At 38.6% G+C, this 18,250-nt stretch overlaps 1 long non-coding RNA gene across 1 annotated transcript in view; it reads left to right on the top strand.

The window, feature by feature from the left end:
- LOC311608763 overlaps positions 1-16,866 on the top strand; it is a 78,073-nt gene extending 61,207 nt beyond the window's left edge. The window contains exons 4-5 of the long non-coding RNA XR_014783147.1: positions 11,877-12,087; positions 16,409-16,866. This is a non-coding gene — a long non-coding RNA (uncharacterized lncRNA). The remainder of the gene's footprint in view (positions 1-11,876; positions 12,088-16,408) is intronic.
- Positions 16,867-18,250: the final 1,384 nt, after the last annotated feature.

Genomic DNA, 18,250 nt, shown 5'->3' with positions numbered 1-18,250 from the left:
ACATATCCAAGGTGAGCTTTTAAAAAGCTAAGAGACAGTCACATCAGTGCCAAGACCAAGGCCACTTGAAGAGGAAGGAGTTTCCTTCATCTTTTCAACTCCCAGATCATTTCATTTTTGAGAGAAGTCAGAAAGAGAATAGAGAAACTGTGGAAGAATGCTGCTTATGAGTTTGTGCTCAGCCACCTTTCCTACACAGCCAGGTCCAGCTTTGCATATGTGACACCACTCACAGTGGGATGGGCAGGGCCTTCTCACATCAATCAGCAAGATGCTGATCTCATTTGAATAATCTCTCAATTGAGACTCCCCCCTCCCCATATCACTCATGGGAAGTCGATGGTATCAAGCTGATAGGAAAAACTAGAGAGGACACGTTCATTCTAAAGTCTGGAAGTCAAGCTTCCCTTGTTTTTTTCCCTATTGCTTGTGCCTTTTTCTGTTCCTCCAACTATGACTTATGATATATGGCATTTGATGTATGAAATATATGATATATGACAGGCATATCATAGTCAAATGTTTTATATAGGAAATACATTAAAATGAGCAACAGTGATTTTGGCATGTTTATGAAGATACTACATAGCCAAGCTGAAGACCAAGGTAAGTAAAAACATAAGGCTAGCTGTGAGTTTAATAACAAGGATGACTAAATTTCTTTGCAGCCATTCTCAAGAAAGATTATTGCAATCGGTTGACCAGGCATTGACCCAACAATCACCCGCAGAGAGCATTACTGCAGCTTTTTATACGGTGTGTTCTATATGGTGGCCTTTGACGGCATTTGCAGTGCAGGTTTCTGATGGCCTGGTTTAATTCCTTGCTTTGGTATTATTACCGTGTGTGCAGGTTTCTCTGGTGTGCGTATACAGACACCTCAGCATGAGCAAAACACTGAAGATCAGAAGAATCTTTTTCTCTCTCTGGGGAGATTGTATTCCATCGCTAAGTCATGACTGTCATGTGACAGGGCTGATTTAAATGACTACTGAGGCTGTTTACACTGCACCTATGTCATACGCATAGTGTGCCAGGGTGTCTCTACATGTGTGTGTCTCATGGAAAGCTGTTTTTGTCTTTAGGTTTGACTGTCATCGTATGTTTATTATTCTCACCATTGTTAATGAAAAAAAAACCCTCTTTCTGTCTACGTGTAAAAGGCACCCACTTTACAACTCTAAAATGTTTTCATTTTGACCTTATGTATTCTACAGATGATATCTGTGTGATTGGGACACTGTCATCACAGATGAATGTTGTGCTACATCCCAGTTAGCAGAGGGGACTTACAGTGACCAATCTTTCTGGTAGAATCTGCAGGCAAAGCGTGTTATAGGAAATAGGAAAAGGGTGCAAGTCCCCTCAAGTCTAAAAGAGCTCAACCATGCTTCTAGTTTGTAAAGAGTAACTAATGCTTGCTTTGGTTGAATTGTGTGCAGTAGCACTGTAGCAGAAGTTAAGGCAGCTTCCTTTCCCATCTGCCTTGATAGAGATGCTCTGCTGGGAATCATAATAATAGAAAAATGGCTTTTCTTCTTTATTAAAGCTAATTTAATATAAACTTGCTGTTAGGAAACCCATATTCAGAATGAGTTTTGCTAGCTTGATTTGTTTTTAAAGAAATATTGTCAATTTAGCAAAAGAGAAAGAGGTATCAACACAGTCTTTCATCCATTTTAAACTTAACCTATTCTTGTAAATTAAAGAATCAGGCTCCATAAAAACCACCAAGTAAACTAGGTCAGAGATAGCAAGGTGGCAATTAAAATGACTTTATCAATTATTTGCTTACATTATTTTCTAATATTTCACACTGTAGGATCTTTTATATAGGGCCCCCATTTTATTCTATGATACAAAGAAAACTATTTTTTAACATAAAAAACTATTATAGAATACTTTAAAAGGTGATGAATGGGAAAAAATTAATTTGGAAAAAGAAGTAGGGGAAAAATCCCAGAAAGCTCTCACTTAGAATAACCCCAAACTAAAGCTGCCAAGTGGTAGTTGGTTCTGTAAAGGAAATTAGTCTGTTACAGAATGTGACGGGTACATTAGAGTCTTCCTTCTCCCTGCCCCTAGCAATGTGTTTTGTCCAATGCATACTTTCCTGATGCACTTTACATCACTGCTGTTTCCACCTAAGCCTAGATTAACCTATTAATTTTGAAATCTGTATCTATCACATTGGCTAGGAAACCAAGCCCAAGCAACCAGAGATGGGTACAAATGATATTACCCAGGACGCTCTGTTTACATATCTGCCCTTATCTGATCACTAGACCTGAACCTTTGTGTTCTCCTAAAAGATGAAATCATGTACTTTGAATGTACCACTGCACCTTAAAATAAGTTATTCACTGCTTTCTAGTGCTTATAAGTCTCTTCATGGCTTTTGGGACCAAGCTCACATAAGACTGAAAATCTGCTTGGTAGTGGAAATCAGGGTTTAAACAATTACATAAGGGAACCAACTAAAATCCCAGACTCAAGTTCTGCTCCTGGTGTACTTGCACTAATGGTCATTGGTGCGTGGCTTCTAAAAAGTAGGCATCAAGGCAAATATATGAGCCCAGCTCTCATGCTGCACAGTGATGCTTGCTCTTGTCTAGTCTAAGAGGGAAGTCATTCTCAGGCTACCAAGACGGAATGTGAGGTGCTGGTTCCTACAGTGTGGATTCAGTGAAGGGGAGTGGGTCCTCACCATACTGAGGACACAGGGGGCAAGGGCTAGGGCTCCTGTCTGGGTGGGGCAGCAGTTGAGTCTTGGATGGAGCATCTTAGGCTTTGCAGGTTAAAAAGGGATGAGTTAAACGGGGCAGAGGAAGGCATCCTAGACAATGTGACCCACAAGGGATGTGCAGAAGGAGAAGCCAAGCAATTGCCACAAGCCCATTCTCCTTCCATCGTCTAGTGAGAGTGATTAGTTTAGGAAGAAATCCTGAAACCTCTTAACTCCCCCTGCGTCTACATTGTCAGTTCTACTGTACTAGGAGATCCTGGGCTAGGGCACCATCAATGTATACTTAGTGCTCCGATTACTTGTGATTTATATATTTAATTAACACGAAAGAACAGAATTTTATAGTGTTTGCTATTAAAAATAGATGCTATCCTTAGAAGAACAAACTGTTTCCTCTCAGATATAGTTTATGATCAGAATCTTGGATTACTACACAGGTTTCCTTTTGTGTAAACTGACTGAAACTGGTATTATGGAGATATATTTTTAAACGGGAACTTTCCAGGCATGTACCTTTTTATACAGCAAGTAGACATTTTGGGTCTACAGTCACATCTAGAATTTGGGATCTTTTTGGAACCACAGGTGGAACTGGTGAGTCATAAGGACCCTGTGGACATCTGTTCTGCTGTATCTATGCTTCTCTTGGATTGTGGAAGAAATTAATGAATCATTAGCTCTAGGCTTCCATATCACAGCATGTGGTGGCAACCAGCAGCCACCACATGAGGAAAGCCTACAGTTCTAGGCTGCTATGCGTCTCAGGATCCCTCTATATTTCTGCGCTCAGTGAAAGCAGGTGGAATTCTAAGGTAATTGTGTCCATAATAGGCAGAAATAGCAAGGGGAGGGAAAGTGGCCAGTGTCCACGGTAGGTGAGAATTCCCCATGCTACTGTTGCTGCTCTCCTTTTATTGGTAGAGTGCCGTCACTAGACATTCAACTTCAAGGAGACTGAGAAACAGTTCTTAAGTTCACCACATTGTAACTCTTGACTAAGTTGGGTTCCGTTGGCAGGAAGAGTGTATGAAAATCATGGAGGCAATGGATCGTCTCCATTCCTAAGTCTTAGCATTAGCAAACACAGACCAGAGCCTCGTGTAAAACTCCCAAAAGCCTGTGTTAAAAAGACAATGGCCAAAAGGACAGTCAGACTCACCCTCTAGCTACCCGATGCTGTCAACTTATTTATGGGTTGACTTCATTCGAGCAAGTACGAGGTAGCTAAATAAAGCCTGGGACAGCCTTTAGGAAGAGGTTCTATTCCCAACCCCGCTGTTACGACCTGTACAAAAGTTATCTGTATTGCAGACAGACTGTATTGGTAAGTTGTCATTCCTCCCCTAAAGCTGTGAAGCACCATTCTGTTCAGGGAGATGGTACTGTGTGATGGTCAGCGCTACTAGACTGAGAGCAGCAACGATGTTAGTCCTGAAGGCTTGATGCACTCAAAGGGGGCTCTGAGCATCTCTCGGACTATGACATTTCATGCATCATCATCAAGGCAGAGGATGAACCCTAATTGTCCTAAGAAACCATATGGTACCACTTCTACTATTTCTAGTCACTGCTGTGGCTATACATAAAGCAAAATTTCAAAATACTCACTTTTTTTCTGCTTCACCAAATTATTATACTTCATTTATTCATTTGCATCAATCTTTGTTTTGTTTCTCACATACTTTTCAAAATATAGAAATGACGTGAGGCTCTTGGGAAGTTTGCAATTTCAATTCTTGGGTTTTTCTCCAAATGTGTTTGGCTTCCAGTGTCGATGTTTAGCTTTATAAAAATCCAACCTAATACGTAAATCACATTTTGCACATAGACCAGGGGGAGAGTAATAATGTTTTGCTTCAAAAGTCATGATAACAGGAGACCAGTGAACTGTCAAATATGACTTGGAAAACACAAGAGCACCCACAACTGGGCATGTGGACTGAGCAACTATGGCTGCTTGACCCCAGTCAAACACCCAAGAAAAATTCCAACCACAGAACAGACCAGAAACTCCAGTTTGGTCTTATTTAATTTCTAAAGAAAGAATTCAATTTGCAATTACTTCTATGAAGAGGTAGCAAATATGCTGATTTTTCCTACTGTTTCCTTTTGGCCTTTTGTATAGGGAAGTTTTATGAGTAAAGAATATTTATGAACGTTTTTATGACTAAACCAAATTTACATTTGGAGTTTTTGAACCTAGAGTACTATACACAAGCAGCATGTTTCTAGCACACCAGTTGAAGTCACCAAGAATGATTTTTAAAGTTTAGCATAATGTGGAATTTAGAAGAAGTGGAAACAAAACATTTTAATGAGATAAATGCTTGGTTTCCTTAGCTGATTCTTAATATTTTGAGAAGCTTAGGCTTACAGAAAATTCTCACTTTTAATTTGCTTGTTAAATAAAGACTTGGTGAAATATTTCCTTTTTTTTTGAAATTACAAGTTTTGGAGTCAATCATGCTTTAAGTATTTCAGTTTTCAAAATTGATTTGGAAACTAAAATTACTACAATATCTATGCCATTTACATAAGAAAGTATATTGATGTAGCTTGGTTTTTCATCACTAAATAGAAGGCCAGTAAACTTGTCTGGTTACTGTAGTCCATTATTTGGAGTGTCTGGAATTCATATTAATTTATATATTTTAGCCACTTATTGTTCTGAGACTTATTTATTATTATTTTTTGTGTGTGTTAGTATTTTCATCAATGTGTGTCTGTGCATAAAGTGCCTGTGGATGCTAGAAAAGGGCACTGGATCCACGTGACTAGAATTGCAGTCTGTTGTAAGCCACTGTACGGGTGCTAGGAAGTGAACCTTGGTCCTCTGGAGGAGCAGCCAGTGTTCTTAACCACTGAGACAGCTCTTAAGCTTCGGGTCATTTACTTTTGAAACAGAGGTGGAGGGAGCTGAGAAAATACGCCAGTTGGTAAAACACAAACCTGAGGAGATTTGTTAGGCACTCAGTATTTGCACACACTGACACACAAAAGCCGGGTGTGACTGCCTATAGTCACAGTGCAGCTGAAGGAGACAGAAAGATCTCTGGGGTTGCCCAGGCCATCGAACTGAATTAGTGAGTTCCGGGTTCAGAGACAGAATGGGGGGGTGGGGGGTGAGGAACACTTGACCTTGCTCTCTTACCTCTACGTGCTTGGACACATATATTCACACACGCACAGGCAACATTTCCTTAACATGTACAGAGAGTAAAGCATTAAAATATATTCACTACTTCATTTGTTTTTTTGAATTACAGTGAAAACGTTCTGTTAATAGCTTGTGTCTTCCCTTCGGTTTCCAAAAGTGTACTGCTGTGACATATTACCATAGCTAAGTACCTAAAGTATACTTATCAAAATTAATTTTCTTGTTTAAAAAAGGATGAAAAATGACTTTATTATATCATATTCAAAACTGTGAAGCTACCTGTGAATTTTCTAGAGATCAGCAGACTGGAGGAAAACACCATGGATGATAATGCTCCTCTGGGTACACACACCACAGCCGATTTAGGCTCCTATGTTGTGCTCTGAGGGATGCTGGCCAATGAACATAGCCCTGGGGACGGAAGGATATGCCTGGGTTTCTCTGTCTCTTTTGCCCCCAGGTTTCCAGCAAGCAGACAGTTAAGACAGGCTAGGACACCGTTTTCTTTCTCTTTCACCATTTCTTTACCTTCTAAGGATCTTGTACTTTTTAGTTCTTTGACATTTTTGAACAATGCATTTTCAGCGTGTTCCTCCCACTCCACCAAGGTCCATCCCTTGCCCTCTCCACCCAAATCTGTGTCCACTTTTTACAAAAATTCCATTATGTAATGTTTTTTTTGTTTTTTTTTTTAATTTTTAAATTAATGTATTCTTATTACATCTCAATGGTTATCCCATACCTTGTATCCTCCCATTCTTCCCTCCCTCCCATTTTCCCCCTACTCCCCTCCCCTATGACTGTTCCTGAGGGGACCTCTTCCCCCTTTATATGCTCATAGGGTATCAAGTCTCTTCTCGGTAACCTGCTGTCCTTCCTCTGAGTGCCACCAGGTCTCCCCCTCCAGGGGACATGGTCAAATATGAGGTACCAAAGTTATGTTTATGTTGGCTCTTCTCTGGGATGCATGACATTCACTGGAGAGTAGTCTACCCAGCAGGGACCACACCATTTAAAAACACGTGGCTGTTCCTCTCTCAGGAGCTATCCACGGCCAATACTCCATAGTCATAGGTGGACTTCATGGCCACTCTCCCTCTGGAATTTTGTCCGGCTGGTCTTGTGCCTGCTGTCACTACCACTGTGAACTCCCTGTGCAACTGCCCTGTGTGTTCAGAAAACATTTTCCTTGTATTCGCCTACCACCTATGGCTGTTACAATCCTTCCCACCTCACTATGATCCCTAAGCTGTAGGTAGAGGGGTGTTATAAAGATGTTCTGTTTGGGGCTGAGTATTCTGAAGTCTCTTAGGCTCCACATCTTGATCAGTTGTGGGTCTCTGTGCTAATTAACATCTACAGCACAAAGAAGCCTTTTCTGATGAGGGTTGATACATGGATGTAAGGCAAACTTGGTAGGCAATGGCTTAATGCTATGTCCCTTTAGTGGAATAATCATAGCGGTTCTTCTCCTGGGACCTGGGATCTGCCTAGCCACAGGGTCCTGGCCTTAGTCAAAGTGTAAGTTATGGGTTTTGACTTGTGGAGCAAGCCTTGAAAAAGAAGACAAGTAGCTGATTAGTCCCATGTTATCTGTACCAATATTGGACCAGTGGATATCTCTTGCTGATATGGGGCATCATTTGTCAACAATTCTAAAGGAGGTAATCCATTTCCACCGCTATTATTTTTTATTTATTAGTTTGTAGTATCTAGTAGGAATATTGTTGCCCCTTTATACTATAACTCCATTTAAACATTATATATATGTGTGTGTGTGTGTGTGTGTGTGTGTGTGTGTGTGTGTGTGTGTGTATGTGTGTGTGTGTGCATGTGCACATAGACATATAGGTGCATATTTTAGGAAGGTTCTAGGGTAGTAGATTTCCTGTTCTGGTAACTTAAGGCTAAATCAAAAACAATTAAAAATTTAAAAGCAAATTTCACAATGAGGATATTCGAGCATAGGACATGCTCTGTTAGCTAGGTTTACAGCTAAAAACTACATAGAATCTGGAGTTAGCAGCAGCTTAGGTTACTGCCAACTATTTATTTTTTCTGTGACCATAGAGTGAGAATATGCAATTTAGAGTGAAGATGCATATGATCTCCCAAGGCCTAGGAGGAAAAGATCTATAACCATTTAAGTAAAAAGTGTGTTTTAGTCAATTTTTAAGAGCGATTTTAGCTTGGCCCAAACTGACCTCATCATTTTCTGTCTCAACAGATTCATTTCCATGGTTTCTTATCTCACCTTAACTATGACAACCTATTAGCTGATTCTTCCACCTCCTTTACACTTTGGCCTAAATGATTTTTGTGGAACACCAATCTGATCAAGACTCTTACTCCCTAAAATTTCTGATTTTTTTCCTCATAACCTTCAGGGTGAAAATTTAAATGCTACATAGGCTGTTGACCATCAAGTCTCATGCACACCCAGACTCCAGCCACCTGACGCCTGTGCCTGGTGTATTTAGTAATTGCTATTTCATGCTTCAGCATCTGCGGTTTGTGTGGATGGTGCTGCAGAAAAAATTGACTTAAATGTTTCCTATTCTGCCTTATTTGGAAGAAGTAAAATATCTGAAAAATTATAAGTATTCATCATTTTCAAAATTTGATAATTCCTACTATTTACTTTTTAATATTATATATAATATACTTATATACTTTTCCTCTTTCCTTTTCCCTCTTATATAACCCACCTTGCTCTTTTTCAAGCTTATAGCCTTTTTTTCATTAATAGCTATTAGATACATATATGTTATTTAATATTTACACACACACACACACACACACACACACACACACACACACACACAGAGAGAGAGAGAGAGAGAGAGAGAGAGAGAGAGAGAGAGGAGAGAGAGATTGTCTGAACTTCCGGGAAGTCTAATGCAGCCATTATTATTGTTTATGTAATAGGTTTCTTATATTTTCTCCATATCTGAGTATGACTTTAGGAGAGATAGCCATATGAAAAATAGTGACTAGAATTTAAGTATTAGAAAAATTCAAGGAAACATCATGGCAAGCCATGGGGGTTTCTTAGTTCATTTCTCAGTGGTATCATTTAATTGCTTTTCAGTCCCCAATTCATGTATGACCATGAACCTAAGAACATCTAGGGCTCCCCAGTTTCTACCACCTACACTAACATTAATTCACAGCGACTTCCATCCAAATTGCCTCATCTATTCGTCAAAGAGCTGTTTAGCAACCTTTTAATATGAGTCCTGAAAAAGCCAGATTCATTAAACCTCCTAAAATCACAGTGCTGGACCCTAATTATGGTCAGTAAAAGCCATCATACAATGGAAACAAATTTACCTTGGTTCAGGTATTTTATTTATTCAGGTCTAAAAGGTTTCAATCGCAATACCAGATAGCTAATATGTTAGTTAGTAGTAAAGATGCATTCAAGAAATAATTTTAGACCAATGTTGTAATGGCCATTGTGCAAACATGGCTCAAAACAAATTTACATGAAACAGAATGTGAAAAGGGAGAAGGCAAGACAATTTGAATATTTTATTTTTTTAATATATTTTATTAATTTATTCATATTACATCTCAATTGTATCCCATCCCTTGTATACTCCCGTTCCTCCCTCCCTCCCATGTTCCCCTTGCTCCCTTCCCCTACGACTGTGACTGAGGGGGACCTCTTCTCCCTGTATATGCTCATAGGGTATCAAGTCTCTTCTTGATAGCCTGCTATCCTTCCTCTGAGTGTCACTATATCAGAAAATTGGGAATAGGGCTTCCTCAAGACCCAGCTATTCCACTCCTTGGAATATACCCAGAAGATGTTACAGCACACAACAAGAACATTTGCTCAACTCATGTTCATAGCGGCCTTATTCATAATAGCCAGAACATGGAAACAGCCTAAGTGTCCCTCAGTAGAAGAATGGATAAAGAAACTGTGGTACATATACACTATGGAATACTACTCAGCTATTAAAAACAAGGAATTCCCGAAACTTGTGGACAAACGGATTGAACTAGAAATGATCATAATTTGAATATTTTAAACAAGTGAAGAAAGAACAAACTAGAATTTTGCAAACAGATGAGATGAAGGCAGGGTTCTGGGGAGAAAAGAAATCGTGGGCTAGGCTGAGGAGCAAGGGCATGGTGTGCTGCAGTTGTTACCCCGCAGTACAAGATTTAAAAGAAGGCAGTATTTCAAAGGGAGAACAGAGAAGAAAGCAGAGGGAAGACCATAATTTTATCCGAGATGAAATTACGTAACTTAACATTGCTTGGCTAGAGTCAGCAGAACATCCAGTATCGGTAGGTTTTATGGCCAGCTTTGGTTTTAGTATGAAGGATGGATTAAAGGGACATGAGTCTAGAAGCAATAAGTACTATTGGGTGACACGTACCAGTCCCCCTTTTTAATATTTTTAAAAAATATTTCTTTGCCTGGTGTTTAGAATTCCACCTCATTTATAGTAAATTGGTATAGCAGAAAAAAAATCTTCAGGTGTGTTACTAAGCTACTCAAGCAAGCCAAGCAAGCATAAAGATCTGAGTTCATTTCCCCAGATCCACATAAAAAGCCCAGGAGTCATATATACAGGTCATACTTAGGAGTATATATGAGTATACAAATACATGGAAACATGCCATAACAATTAAGAGCAAGGAGATGTGGGAGAGTTTATAGTGAGGAAAGAGAAGAGGAAATGTTCTAATTAAATGACAATATCAGAAATAAACAACAACAAAACATCAAAGCCAGGTGTGGTAGTGTGTGCCTTTTTCCCAGAACTGAGAAGGCAGAGGTAAGCAAGACTTTCAGGCTTAAATACAAGACACATACTAGACCAATGGGAGACTCTGCCTCAAAAACTAGTGTGGATGGCTCTGGGGAACACTTGCATTAGCACCCTCAAACATATGTGACCACGCATGAACATGTACCATATGCATATTCTTTATGAAAATTTTTTCATCATTGTGTTTGATATAATTATTGAAGTGACTTATTTGTGTCTTAGTGAAGAAATTCAGATAATATTTTTATCTGTTTTTTATTGTTCAAGTTTCTTTATGCTATTTGATAGGTATCTTTGTGTTTATAATATGTACATAGGTGGTGGAACAAACAAGTTACTTCAGTGCTTATCTTCAAGATAAAATGACCCACTGTTTATCGTGAGCCAAGTGTGCACTAGTTTTTTCTTTCATAGTATCAAGAAATATGTAAAGAGCTGGAGAGATGGCTCAGTGGTTAAGAGCACCGCCTGCTCTTCCAGAGGTCTTGAGTTCAATACCCAGCAACTACAAGGTGGCTCAAAGCCATCTATAATGTGATCTGATGCCCTCTTCTGTAGATAAAGCACTCATATGAAATAAATAAATAAATAAATCTTAAAAAGTATATAAAAATAAATATGTATTTTCATATCATTCTTGCTGTGTAGAATAGCATATACATCTACTTCTTATGAACAACCAGAAAATAATAACCACAATCCCTGCTTTTGGATTAGATCCTTGTTCATCTTGAGTAGAAATCTTAAGTGAACTCTCCCGCATTTCCATTCATTTTCTGGGTAATAAAAGAAGTGCTCTGGTCACTGAAGTGATCTTATTTCAGTCTTCAGAGGGGCTGGTGCTGTGCAGTAATCAGTAGTCCTAAGTTTTTGTTAGGTCAACATCTGTCATTCTCATCTTGGTTTTGATGTAGATGAAAAAAAAAACTATCCTGAAATCCTATTTATTACAGCTAGCCCCATTGACATGTGTGTGTGTGTGTGTGTGTGTGTCTGTCTGTGTGTGTGTGTGTGCGTGTCTGTGTGTGCATGCTCACACGCATATGTACACATGTATGTGTTGTCTATGTACTGTAAATGCACATTGATATGAACGTACATGTGGAGGTTAGAGGTTGGTATTGGTATTAGCTGTCTATCTCACTTGCTCTCCACCTTATTCCTGTTTTTACTTTTGGTACAGCACTTTTCACTGAGCTCGGAGCTCTTGGATTCAGCCGCCCTGACTGCGTAATGAGATCCAGCAATCCCATTCCTGTTCTCTAGTGTTGGAGTTGCAGATGCATGTGTCACCTGTGTTCTGAGGATCTGGACCCGGGTCGTTATGGTTGTGTGCAGGCTCTTTACCAACTGTCGGAGGAGTCAACACCCCCAGACTCTTTCACTAACCGTTGGTGCGTAAAAAGTCCTGAGGGGGCAGTGCGCTTGGGACATGTGCTGGCTTGTGTGCATTGCTCAGACAAAAGGATCGTTTCTGTGAGCTCCATAGGAGGTTCTCTCATCAGAACTACCCTTTTCCTTCCTGCTACTTGACTGTTACACCCGTGACATTCATGTCACAATTTGGCAAGTCTTGTCAGACTGATCACTGTTGTAGCTCTGAGGGCTCCCTGTAGGTGCTACTTTTTAACTCTATTTTAAGTGGGTTGACTTAACACCTCTACCTCCCTTCTCCACCCCTTATGCATCCTAATCGCTTCCAATGCCCCAACACTAGACAGGAGAGGAAGAAGATTAGAAGGGCCAGGGGCAGAGTTCTCTTTTGTTACTTCTGCTTTGTTAGGGTCATCGGGTATTTGGGGCAATACCAATCTCAGTTGTCAAGATATTTTCCTTCTCTGACCATCTACTTGAATCCCCCCTCACTCTGAGCAACCTTCAATCCCTCCTCCTCCTCTCTCTGGGCTCTGATCTTTTTATACCCTCTCAGAGTCTTCAGAATTAAACTAACTGTAGCTGACAAAGACCACACGCTTCTCTGGGCTGCATGGGGCTGTTACCAGCCGGGGAAATTGAAAAGCCTCCCCATATCCCATACTTGGGGTTAAAATAAAAACCTATTTACATAACGTAACTGAGTTTTCAAAGAAACCAAAACTTCTACCACAATTCAAAGCTGGGTAAAATTAATGATTCTTCTTCTCTGGTTGTATGCATAGCACATATCAACATCAGAAAGGCTAATTTAGAGATGAAACTTCCTAATGAATACCAGTTTGATTTCTTCATGTTCTATGTGTCATAACTTATTTATTTGCTTCTGGAGATTGTATCCACAGCTTCATGCATGCTAAACATGTTCTTTGCTACTGGTGCAACATACTTAACCCTGAAGTCTTTTAATTGGGATACTAAAATGATTCAGAACATTGATTGTCAATATTGGATCATCCAGTGTCAGAGAAGATGATAGATGTAAGATAAGTAGAAGCTGGATGAGGAGAATAAACTGAAGGGTTAGCCTCAGTCAATACCAACAGCTTTGGCAAGAATCAGTTCTAGTATCTAAAAGTCCTAAATAATCAGTAAATTACCATCTAACATGTTTCAGTAAAATTTTAATATCCACTACTATTTAAAATTTTGACATTTTAGATTCTTTGAATAAACTGCTTAGAGACATAAAGATGTGGGGTGTGAAAGAAAAGACAATTTTAGAAAAACAGCATCTCCCATTGCATCAGTTCTAACTATTGCCCAGGAGGAGGGAATGGGTGTGATTTGAAATGGTATTTGAACTGTCCTTCAAGTAATAATTAATTAAAAGTATCTCCAGCCAGCCTAGGTCCTTTAGAAAACTCCTTCATATGCATGAAGACTTCTCTACCTTCTCAGTCATTCTTTATACTTTCCTATAAAATGCTCTGAAGTTAACCCACTAAAAACACATACACACACACACACACACACACACACACACACACACACACACACACACAAATGGCTAAAGTATTATGAGTTTGAGTTTTGTTTGGAGTTCTTACTGATCTTGTCTTTTCCAGCAACACTATTATCTTTCCTTAGGTTGTTAAGTATAGGATACTATTACTCTACATTTTTCCACTCATATTGCAATTAATGCAAACAGCACATTACCCATGTCTTAGTACAGTATTGTATACATTCTCACAAGTTTTTTTATATTTGTAAGTGTCTTGTCAAGATCACAATTGGGTGAACATTTCTTGTAACTCTTCGTTTTGTTTGTTTGTTTTTGTTTTTTGAGACAATGTTTCTCTGTATATCCTTGGCTGTCCTGGACTCACTTTGAGGACCAGGCTGGCCTCAAACTCACAGTGATCTACCTGCCTCTGTTTCCGAAGTACTGGGATTAAAGGCATGTGCCACCGTGCCAGGCTAAGGGTGAATATTTCTTTGAGATACTTTTGGATTTATTTTTATTTTGTGCACATGAGTGCTATGTGTGTTTCATGTATATATGTGAGGTACATATGTGTGAGATTCTATGGGGGCCAGAGAGAGTGTTGGATGCTCTGGTAATAGGGTCACACACAGTTGTGTGTGTGAGCTACTGTGTGGGTGCTGGAAACCAAAGCAGATCTTCTGCAGAAATAGCAAGTGCTCTTAACTACTGAACACTGAGGACAGTTAGTGTGTTAGTAGCACACTGGTATTTCTTTGGACAGTTAGTGTGTTAGTAGCAGTCCTACCAGACAGTTCTGCTCATTCTGTAAGTACATGTTACATTTATGATAAGGACAAGACTCTCTGTTTCTATGTCTTGCACCCTGGTAACATTGTCATCCTTCGTGTGAAAGTACAACTTCTCAAATTCTAAAATTTTAATTGCTCTTAAAATCAATTTCAAAGTGAAATTAATTGTTAGTTGTTAGAAGTAATAATAGATAAACTTTATCTTTTCTCAATAATCCTACTACTGCAGAAAATCTCTAATATGAATTTGATGTTCAGTTTTCTTTGTTTTTAATTCCTAGCACATTTCTACTTATACCTTTTAAAAATGTTAATATTAGTTGTATTGCTGTACTTATCATTTTCAGCTCCCCTTTTCCCCATCAGTATTACTTTGAGACCTATTCATGTAAGTCTAACCCTATTTTGGTAGGACCATCAATACTTCAGGGGACAATAAGCTTTGGTTTCCATGGTTCAAAGGTTGTTCCCTGTTGGCACTATGGGTTGATTGTTTGCATACATCTCAAAATCACAGCAGAAAGGCTCGCCCTTGCTTTGGTGGCTACTTAGAAGTGGAGCACCTCAGAGGTAATTAGATTCAGATGAGGCCATGTGGAGAGTGCCCTCATGTTAGAATTAACGAGCTTGAAGAAGAGATAAGAAAGACCTTCCTGCCCCCTCCTTTTCCCCTCCCTCCTTCCCTCCCTTCTTCCTTCCTTCCCCCATTTCTATACAAGAGAAGGTTACATGAACACACAATGAGGTGCTAACTATGGATAAGCCATAAAGAAGGCCTTCATCTAGAACCAAATCCAGATAATGAGCTGGTAGTTGGTTTTTCCAGCCCCCAGAACTAGTGAATGTCTGCTACTCAGCCCACCTAGTCTGCTGTATTTTATTAAGCAGTAAAAGCTGAATCAGCTAGAAAGCAGCATGCCGTTATCATAGAATGCACCCATTTTCCTTTAGGAGTTTAACTATGTTCTGCCAATTTAGTCTCCTAAATGGCTCTTCCTCTACTTGGATGCTACTGTTTGATACTGTTTTTAACCAACAAGATGTATGAAATGGTATTTCATTATTGTTTAAATTTTCTTTTCTGATTGTGGTTGGATATATAAACATATAATATTTGAAGTATAAAATCTTGATCAGAGTTAATAAAATATGATGAGGTGAGAATTGAAATTCACCAGAGAATGAATCTACAATGTTGGCATTCAATGATTTATTCCCAACGCATTAGAAATATTTCAATGTGCTGGATGGACAATACAAGTATTATGAGTTGAAATCCTTACGGTCAGGATTTATTAGTGCTCAAGTATTTCAGAGCACTAGTTGGTGGGGGAAAACCTGTATTTAAAGGAGAAACCTATTTGGTATGAAATAGCAAAATTAAAATCAATGTGAAGGCAAATGAAAGAAGGTAAAAACATGGATCTCAAATGGTGACTGCATGACTTTTTTGTTCCTTAACATGGGAAAAACTGAGCCACAGAGTGTGTAAAAGACCACATTAGAAAAATATCATCCACGGACTGGAGAGGTGGATCAGCAGTTAATAGTACCGGCTGTTCTTCCAGAGGACCTGGGTTCTATTCCCTATACCCATATGGCAGCTTACCACCATCTGCAACTCCAGCGCCAGGAATTCTGACATCTTCACACAGAGATGCACTTGCAAGCAAAGCTCCAAGGCACATAAAAATTAAAAAAAAAAATAATTAAAAAGAAAAGAAAAAGAACATCTAAAATTGCATCTGCTCACATCTAAGTGGGATCCTTTGGAAGGAAGGAAACAGGGGCAATCTGAAATGGCAGTTGAACAATTCTTTAAATAATAATTAAGTTCATCTTAAATGAAACTTTTGTTTTAAGAGAAAAAAAATATGCTCCAGTGAAACAAAATGAGCCTGGAGAGAATATGAGAATTGCAGGGTGGTCCATATAAAATAATGAAATACTGTAACTATAAGTGGGACTTTTTTTTTCATGAAACATGCAAATTTTTTTCTTCCAAAAATGGATTACTTCTCCTTTAATTTTCTGGTTCAGGTTAAAGCTTTCTGATTTTTGACTTTATATATTCGAGAATTCTCTTAAATGGCAAAGAAGAAAAGAAAGAAGGAAGAAAAAGGATGAAGGAAGTTTGCAGTTTTGACACTGGAATGAACTGATTTCATCTATGATCATATCCTTAACTTCTTTCATCAAGTTCCTTAAGTAGCATGGGTTTTGTTGCGTGTATTTAGAAGAATTCATGTAATGGAACATGTCTTACAGGGTATTTATGAAAATGTCATGAGGAACTCTGTTTGACTTTCAGTTACCACATGCTGTAGATTACTAAATTCTGAATTTTGTCATCTTTAGGAGTTTTCAAACATATACTTTTTAGCAACTATAGGACTAAAATAAAGAATTTTCTGAAAATTATTTATTTTGTATGAAATAACTGGCCTCAAATTCTAGTTTTAAAGCAAAATATAAAAGCATGTTTATTGCTCTGTTCACTGCAGTCTCTATAGACCAAGAGGCAGCATAACTTTGACGGTAATAATGCTATGTTCTTCCCTATAGTTTCATAATTAAGAGGAGTCACTGAGCTGGTACAAGATACATACCAACCATGGATAATGAGTTGTCCCCAAATTGGCATATAGCCATAAAAATTGGACATTATTTCTGCTTTCTTAAAGTTTGTGTTTTATGTTATAAGGGAAAAAAAGAGAAAGAATCAGAAGGGATGAAGTATATTCAGGGAAATAAACAATTCATTTAAAAGAATCTTGTAGGGACAAGACAAGAAACTTCTCCAGGGTCAGTCTGGGCCAACCCACCTGCTCTTCCTCTCTTCTGCCCCAACCTTCTCTATCTACATCATTAGAACTATGAAAAGAAATCCACATGCCCAGATTTCATCATAAAGGTGTAAACAACATGAAAGATAAACACGGTATCTTCTTTCTCAAATGTAACACACCTGTAGAAGTGCTTGTTAATGAGAATGACCCAGATAAAAGCAGAACACAGCATTTAAGGAATATCCACAAACTACAGCAAAGAATTCACACAGTTTTAGAAGACAAAAGGAAACAATAAAATTAAGGACAAAAAAAAAAAATTTAAGGAGAATGAGTACTCAGGTCATGCCCAATAAGCACAAGCATAATGCTGATATAAATGACAAAGGTGAACTATGACCTGAGAACAAAATCCAATAACAAGATAGGAACATTTGGAGAGGATGCAAGTTGAGATAAAGATAGGATTGAAAAGTACATTATTAACTCAATTAGGAAACTCAAAAGAAAGCCTTACAGGTAGACTGAACCAAGCAGAAGATAGAGTATCAGGACGGAGCAGAGGATCCAGACCAAATAAGCAAGAGATGAAAATAAGAACACAGAAGAGGAGCATACATGAAATGTAGGAAACCATGTTAAAAAAAATACAACTCAAATCCTATGCATAGATGAGGGAGAAGAATCCCAAGTCAGTGGCTTAGATCAGCCCTTCAACGATATCACAGGAGAAATCCTCCCCAAACTAAGAAAAGACACATTTATATAGATATAAGAAACAAAACTAAATACCAAATAGACAAGATAAGAAAAGAACACCCCCACACCATATCATCATTAAAGTACTAAGTATACATAACAAAGAAAATACTGAATGTTGTAAGAAAAAAAATACAAGTCACATATAAAGGAAAGCATGTGGGAACAGCAGCTACTTGCTCAGTGGAAACTTTGAAAGCCATTAAAAATCCGGAGCAATGCATTCCAAGCCTTACAAGACCGTGGTGGTCACCCAAGACTGAAATACTCAGTAAAACTTTCTGCCATAATTGAAGGAAAAAGTAAAACTTTGGATGGCACAAATAGTCTGAAA

The sequence above is a fragment of the Acomys minous genome (genome assembly GCF_964271855.1).
Source record: "Acomys minous genome assembly, chromosome: 11".
NCBI classification, from domain to species: Eukaryota; Metazoa; Chordata; class Mammalia; order Rodentia; family Muridae; genus Acomys; species Acomys minous.
Note: the sequence above shows the minus strand (reverse complement) of the source record. Positions and strands in the feature narration are given on the sequence as shown.